The sequence below is a fragment of the Artemia sp. Qi Xiang Cuo genome, chromosome 7 (assembly GCF_049724085.1).
Source record: "Artemia sp. Qi Xiang Cuo chromosome 7, ASM4972408v1, whole genome shotgun sequence".
In the NCBI taxonomy this organism is placed as follows: domain Eukaryota; kingdom Metazoa; phylum Arthropoda; class Branchiopoda; order Anostraca; family Artemiidae; genus Artemia; species Artemia sp. Qi Xiang Cuo.
Genome location: NC_142800.1, coordinates 37,806,497 through 37,814,593, shown reverse-complemented (window position 1 = coordinate 37,814,593; position 8,097 = coordinate 37,806,497). Strand labels below are relative to the sequence as shown.

At 34.4% G+C, this 8,097-nt stretch overlaps 1 pseudogene; it reads left to right on the top strand.

The window, feature by feature from the left end:
• The first annotated feature begins 2,886 nt into the window (after positions 1-2,886).
• Positions 2,887-3,421, top strand: LOC148950242 (NEDD8-conjugating enzyme Ubc12 pseudogene; annotated as a pseudogene).
• Positions 3,422-8,097: the final 4,676 nt, after the last annotated feature.

Below are 8,097 nucleotides of genomic sequence, written 5' to 3'. Positions count from 1 at the left end.
TTCAATCAGTTTGATACCTGACAAAGATGGCCTGTTTAATTTTAAGCTTGTGATATGTACTGATGAGGGCTTCTATAAAGGTGGCAAATTTATTTTCAACTTCAAAATTGGTCAAGAATACCCTTATAATGCACCGAATGTGACATGCGAGACGGCGATATGCCACCCCAATATTGACCACACCAATTCACTGTCATTTTCATTTAATTTGAATAGCTTGGCTTCAGCTTTACCACCACCCCCCCCCCCTTCCCAGGATTTTGAAGAAATTACGGCACTGTCAAAACCCCTATGCATTCCAAAGGCCAGAACACACTTTGCACTTTACTAAAATTAAATTTTAAAAAAAACATTTTTTTTTTTACTGAAAGTAAGGCACGACATTAAAACTTAAAACGAACAGAAATTATTCCGTACATGAAAGGGGCTGTGCCCTCCTCAACGCCTCGCTCTTTACGCTAAAGTTTGTTATTGTTTAAAAAAAATAGAGTTGTGAGAAAGTCAAACTTTAGCGTAAAAAGCGAGGCGTTGAGCAGGGCACAGCCCCTTTCATATACGGAATAATTTCTGATCGTTTTAAGTTTTAACATCGTTCCTTACTTTCAGTTAAAAAAACTTGTTTTTTTTATTTAATTTCTGAACGTTTTTGAATTAATGCAGGTTTTGATTTTGGCTCACCGTACATGAATAATTAAAAAAAAAATTGTATATTAATTTTACTTTTTTTTATTAAATGGCTTTTTCAAAACTTGTTTAATAATATTTACGAACGTTTTGATTAGTAATAAATATACGTAACTTACGAATTAACTTACGTAACGAACTCCTGTATTCATTGATTTTTAATACATATATTAGGGGGTTTGCCCCCTAGTCAATACCTTTCTCTTTAAGCTAAAGTTCAAATTTTGTTCAAATTCTTTAAAAATGACTCCTTAATCTCAAAGGCCGTTAATTAGAATAAATAGCTCTTATGAAAGTTCTAAAGTTCTTTGCCTTGAAGAGCGAGGTATTGACTAGGGGTTGAACCAAATCATATAAGTAATATTTTCTATCTGTTTTAAGTATTGATGGTGCTCCTTACTTTCAGTTGAAAAACTTGTTTTTTTTTTAATTTAATTTCTGATCTTTTTCTTTAATAATGCTTGGAAATGCGGCACCCCCCACATAGCAATGTCCCTTCCCCAACGAAAACTTACTTCATGGAAAGATCCTCCCATATAACCCCCGACCCCCCCCCACCTACCAGAAAAAATCCCCCCTGAAAACGTCTGTATACTTCCCAATAACCAATACTAAATGTTAACATTTGGAGAAATTTCATAACTTTCAGCCCTCTCCCCGGGGACTCCGGGGATTAAGTCATCCTACAAGACATAGTTATCATATTTTCGACCATGCTGAACAAAATGGCTATCTCAAAATTTTGATCGGGTGACTTTGGGAAAAAATGAGCGTGGGAGGGGGGCCTAGTTGCTCTCCATTTTTTTGGTCACTTAAGAGGTTACTAGAACTTTTAATTTTTGTTCCAATGGGCCCTCCCACGATATTCTAGGACCAATGGGTCGATACGATCACCCCTGGGAAAAAAAAAAATAAAAATAAACACGCATCCGTGATCTTTCTTCTGGCAAAAAATGCAAAATTCCAAATTTTTGTAGATAGGTGCTTGAAACCTCTACATTAGGGTTTCTGATACGCTGAATTTGATGTTGTGATTTTTATTAAGCTTCTATAGCTTTTAGGGGGTCTTTCTCCCTTTTTTCAAAAATCAGCCAAATTTTCTCAGGCGCTTAACTTTTGATGGGTAAGACTAAACTTGATGAAACTTTTATATTTGAAATCAGAATTAAAATCTAATTCTTTTGATGTATTTATTTGTATCAAAAATCCGTTTTTTAAAGTTTTAGTTACCATTGAGCTGGGTTGCTCCTTACTTAAACTTCGTTATCACGAACTGTTTGATATATTTTTTGGGTTAAGAGACTAGGGTTCAGAGAATAAGAGATCCGCGTCTCATATGACATCTTCTATTCAAAGTACAAACTCCATAACTCGTAATTAGCAGACCCATATATACGATGGATATGTCTTTGTATCCTTGGCAAAAGCCAAAACAAGAGACATTCAAGTTTTGTGACAAAAACCAGTTTTTTGACATGATGCCTATACATCCCACATTTCGATAGAGTCATTTTTGGTTTAGAATTGGCATATCATTACCTTCGCATTAGTTTAAGAAACAAAACAAGTCTTGTGACGTCTGCTTTTAAACATGCCCCTTTTCGACAAGAATTCATTTTTGTTTCTATGCGGCCATGCCACATCAAATCTGTTTCAAACATGCCACAAAGCGGCTGATCCTGTTTTCGAACGACCCCTTAAATTAGAATTAGCGTCTTTGTAACATTACGATTTTTTTGTTATTGGACCTTTAACTTTTGCCGTGTCTTTTGCAATTATCAAAACATAACACGAAAATTTGTTTTTAACAGCGGCTGATACTATTTCAGGTTCAGATAAAATTGTCTACAGTAAAATGGGCACTGTCAACCCCCCCCCCCTCCTGATTTTACCTCAACAGTCTTTTTAAAAGTTTATGTAAATTAAACCTGACCCAGGAGTAAATACGTCATTAGTTTCGTAAAGTGAGTATTCTAACGAAAATTCTTTTTGTGATTTTTTTTTAGAAAATGCTATTCTTATTATTTATCCCCAAATGCATAAAAATTTATGTTTACATTAATATCCTATACCAACCTCGTTTTGTATGAAAAACTCTAAGCATATTTCTAGCTAGACAAAAAATATGGGGATGTCTTAACAGCTTGATGGTACATACAACTGAAGAAATCAAAATAAACAACAATAATTTAATTTATCAACATGATTAAACTTTTTACTAAAAAAAAAAACAAACGAGAGAAAGAGAGTTATTAAGAAATCCGACTCAAATGAAAGCTTCAGTTGCTCATTTAAGAATCCAAAAAGATTTTGGAGAGTTAGATCTTGCAAAGACCTGCGCAATAGAGTTTCCTGACAAAGATGGTCTGTTTAATTTTAAGCTTGTGATATGTACTGATGAGGGCTTCTATTAAGGTGGCAAATTTATTTTCAACTTCAAAATTGGTCAAGAATACCCTTATAATGCAGCGAATGTGACATGCGAGACGGCGATATGCCACCCCAATATTGATTTAGAGGGCAATGTCTGTTTAAACATCCTTAGAAAAGATTGGAAACCAGATTTTACTATAAAATCTATTGTTTATGGCCTCCTACACCTCCTCTTAGAACCGAATCCTGAAGATCCGTTGAACAAAGAAGCAGCAAATGTACTACAAACAGATAAACACATATTTGAGCAGAATGTTCAGCAAAAAAATCCATGCGTGGTGGAACTATACCTAATGATTATTAGACTTGGAAGTTTACCGCTGTGAAGATAAAGTTTCATAATCTGAGTACAAAACCTCGTATACTCAAGGAAGGGCTAAAAATTGGGCAGTGGATTTATTGGCGTTTCCGAGATCACTGAAATTCCATGTAGCTGATTTAACTGTGTCTCCAAGTAATAAGAAATCAGCTTGTACCAGGTCTACTCCAAAATATGCCATTTATTCAAGGCCACACATTTCAACCAAATAACCTTGTCATAATTATCCTTGTCTATAACCTTGCTAATAATGGTGAATGTCATGTCTCTTTCAGCCTTATCTCTTTAAACGAGGAATAATTGAACATATAAGTATGCATTTATTTATATATATTTTCTTGAAAACGGGTTCATATTTTTTTTGGAATATTGGCATCCTGAGATTTCCTGACCTGAATGAGTGATCTAGATAGGTCACAAGATTGATAAAATTAGTTGAGAATCTTGATTTTGGAGGAATAAATTATATGAGTGACGGCATATTTGCGCGTATTTCAAGAGCGCAGAAGATACGTTGTTTTTGCCTCAGGAGTTTTTGGTGTCTATGACGCAGGCAAAACTACACAAAACCTAGCTAAGTATAAAAATACAATTAAAAATGTTTTGCTTTCAGGCTTTCAAAGGAAAATAAAGAACAATACTAAAGCCTAATACACGAATAGATAAAATTTTTGTGGGACCTTCAAACATAGCTCCTGAAGTTGATTAAATAAAAAAAACAAGTTTTTTAAACTGAAAGTAAGGAGCGACATTAAAACTTAAAACGAACAGAAATTATTCTGTATAAGAAAGGGGCTGTCCCCTCCTCAACGCCTCGTTCTTTACGCTAGTTTTTTATTGTTTTAAAAAATAAAGTTGTGAGACAGAGTCAAACTTTAGCGTAGAGAGCGAGGCGTTGAGGAGGGGACAGCCCCTTTCATATACGGAATAATTTCTGTTCGTTTTAAGTTTTAATGTCGCTCTTTACTTTCAGTTTAAAAAACTTGTTTTTTTATTTAATTTCTGATCGTTTTTTAGTTAATGCAGCTTTTATTTTGGCTAACCGTCATTGAATAAGTAAACAAAATTTGCATAAAAATTTTACTTTTGTTTTGCTAAATGGATGTCTTTACCAATTAACTTACCTAACTAACTTCTATATTAGTATATTTTTCTTCTGGCAAAAATAAAAAGCTGCAGATTTTTGCAGATATGAGCTTGAAACCTATGTAATAGGGTTTTCTGATACGCTTAATCTGACGGTGTGATTTTCATTAAAATTCTTTCACTTGTAGGGGATGTTACCCCCCTCTTTAAAAAATCGGGTAAATTTTCTCAGGCTCGTAGCCTTTGATGAGTATTACTAAACTTAATAAAATTTATATATTTAGAATCAGCATTATAAACACATTCTTTTGATACATTTATTGACATCAAAATTCCGTTTTTAAAAGTTTCGATTACTATTGATCCGTATCGCTTGTTTTTTTTATTATTTTTTTTTATTACGTATATGGTATTCCGTATATGAGGGGGTTCTCCCATTAGTCAATACGACGCTCTTTACGTTAAAAGTAAAAAAAAATTTGATTCACAATCCCTGAATCACAAAGGCCGTTGAACTAGAATAGATAGCTCTTTTGAAAGCACAAAAAAAAACTGTAGCGTAAAGAGCGAGGTATTGACTTTGACGAGGTATTGAACCCCGTCACATACGTTATAATTTCTGTTCGTTAAAAGTTCTAATGTTGCTTCTTACTTTCAGTTGAAAAAACGTGTTTTTTTATATTTAATTTCTGATCAGTTTTTAAATAATGCTTGGAAATCCGGCGCCCCCTTCATAGAAATGTCCCATACCCCAAAGAAACATCCTCCATGGAGAGATTCTCGAGAGTAACCCCCTCCTATAGCCTGGCAAGTCCGGCGCCCCTTCATGGCAATTTCCCTTCCCCCATGAAAAATTCATTCTGGACAGATCCTCCAACATAACCCCCGACCCACCCTTCTCTCCCACTACCAGAAAAAAAACCTCCTGAAAACTTCTGTATACTTCCCAATAACCAATGCTACGTATATGTTAACATTGGGTAAAGTTCATAACTTTTAGCCCTCCCCCTGGGGACTTTGGGGGATTAAGTCATCCTAAAAGACATATTTATCATATTTTCAAACATGCTGAACAAAATGGCTATCTCAAAATTTTGAGCGGGTGACTTTAGGAAAAAAATAAGCGAGGGAGGGGGCCTAGTTGCCCTCCATTTTTTTTGGTCACTTAAAAAGGGCACTATAACTTTTAATTTCCGTTCCAATGAGCCCTCCCACGATATTCTAGGACCACTGGGTCGATACGATCACCCTGGAAAAAAAAAACAAAAAAAAAACAAATAAACACGCATCCATGATCTTTCTTCTGGCAAAAAATGCAAACTTCCACATTTTTGTAGGTAGGAGCTTGAAACATCTACAGTAGGGTTCTCTGATACGCTGAATATGATGGTGTGATTTTCATTAAGGTTCTATAACTTTTAGGGGGTCTTTCCTCCTTTTTATGAAAATCAGCCAAATTTTCTCAGGCGCGTAACTTTTGATGGGTAGCCCTAAACTTGATGAAAGTTTATTATATATAGAAAGTTTATATATATATATTTGAAATCATCATTGAAACCTGATTCTTTTGATGTATCTATTGGTATCAAAAACCCGTTTTCTAGAGTTTCGGTTACCATTGAGCAGGGTCGCTCCTTACTTACAGTTCGCTACCACGAACTGTTTGATCAGTTGATGAGCCATTTCCGGACGTCTATTTTTCAAGTCAAGCTAATTAGCAGTATTTACAATAATTTACCAAGGAAAGGCCAAAGAAGCGTTTATTAAAAGGAAGCGGGCGAGGGCTCAAACAAAGACTCCCAAAGTAGAAACAAGGCTAAGGTCAACAATACTTTCACGAGGCTTAGAAGACCAATCTTCCAGCTGCAATTTTAAAGAAATTAATTAAGAAAACTTTTTCCACAAAATAAGTTTTTCAAAAAAAGAAAGAAAGAACTCCATTAAACAAAAAATGAACACACATAGAATCAAATAATCTACCAAGCATACAACTGCCACAAATCAGTATCAATAAATGAATAAAACCCAAAACAAACAGAAATTAAAATAAACAAAAGAGTTCAACTCAAAATAAGCAGAAATTAGTGTGAGTAGGGTTCTAAACCCTTATACTTTCTAAAAGCCAGAATTTAATTTGTACTTTAATGAAAAAAATTCAAATGAATTTACTGAAAAATCATGCATTGTCAGTTTAATATACATATGCTGATATTTATTCCTTAAAATCTTAATTAATTTTTGATTTCTTAAAGTTATAAAAATGAAAGCATTTAAAGGAATTTTTTTCAGCAAAGTAAAAATTGTATTCTGGCTTTTAGAAAGATAGGGGGTTTAGAACCCTACTCATATTAATTTCTGCTCGTTTTGAGTTTGAATCTGTTGCTTATTTTAATTTCTGCTTGTTTTGGTGTTTTATTTATTTATTGATACTGATTTGTGGTAGTTGCATACTTACAAGATTATTTGATTCTATTTTTGTTAATTTTCGGTTTAATGGAGGTCTTTACCTTTTTTTTTGAAAAACTTGTTTTGTTGAAAAAGTTTTTTTTTTTAATTAATTTAAGTTCGTTATATATTGACATAGTCTTTTTCAGGGGAAGACTGAGCCTCTTCTAAAGTTAAAGAATCATCCCTTTCATAAAAGCCTTAAATACCTCCTGGGTATAACTTACAACCCTTATCCACAATCTCTTGCGTTTTTTTCAAACATCAAAAGCCTTGTTATATGATATGTAGACTATTTTGAATAGAATGGCTATCACAAAATTTCTATTAATTGCATTTCTAGACAATAGGACGTTTGTGTGGAGAACAAAGTGACCTCCGCTCCCTTTAACTCTGAAAAATAGCACTAGAGAGTCTGATTACCACTCCAATGAGCCCCCTTAAAAGTTTATATGACCATGCATTCTATAAAAAAAACCTTATATGCCCCAAGGGGAAACTTACAACCCTTGCCCTGAAGGCTGAGGGATTTGTTATCCTCAAAGACATAATTTCCAGACCTTAAAAATACATAGAACAAAATGGCTATCTCAAAATTTTGATTGAAAGTGTTTGGGAATATGATGGGCGTGGGGGCATTTGCCCTCTGATCACTTTCGACTAATAAAAAATGCACTAGTCCTCTCAGTTTCTAACCGAACGAGCCCTTTTTGAAGCTTCTACGACAAAACTTTCTATAAAAACCTTATATGCCCCAAGGGTATAACGTACGACCGTTGTCCTGAGGGCTATGGCGGAGGGTTGTCAACGTCAAAGACATAATTTCCTGAATTTTCAACTACAAGGAACAAAATGACCATATAAAAATGTTGATCGGAAATGTTTTGGGGAAATGATGGGCAAGGGGGGGGGGTGATTCTCCATCCGATTACTTTCGAATACTAAAAGAGGCAATAGTACACTCAATTTAAAATAGAATGAGCCCTTTTTCAAGTTTTTACGACAACGCTTTCTATAAAAACCTTATATGTACCCAGGGTATAACTTATAACCTTATCCTGGGGGTTGCAGAGCGTTTGTCATCTTCAAAGACCTAATTTCAAGAACTTTCAACAACGTTGAAAAAAGTG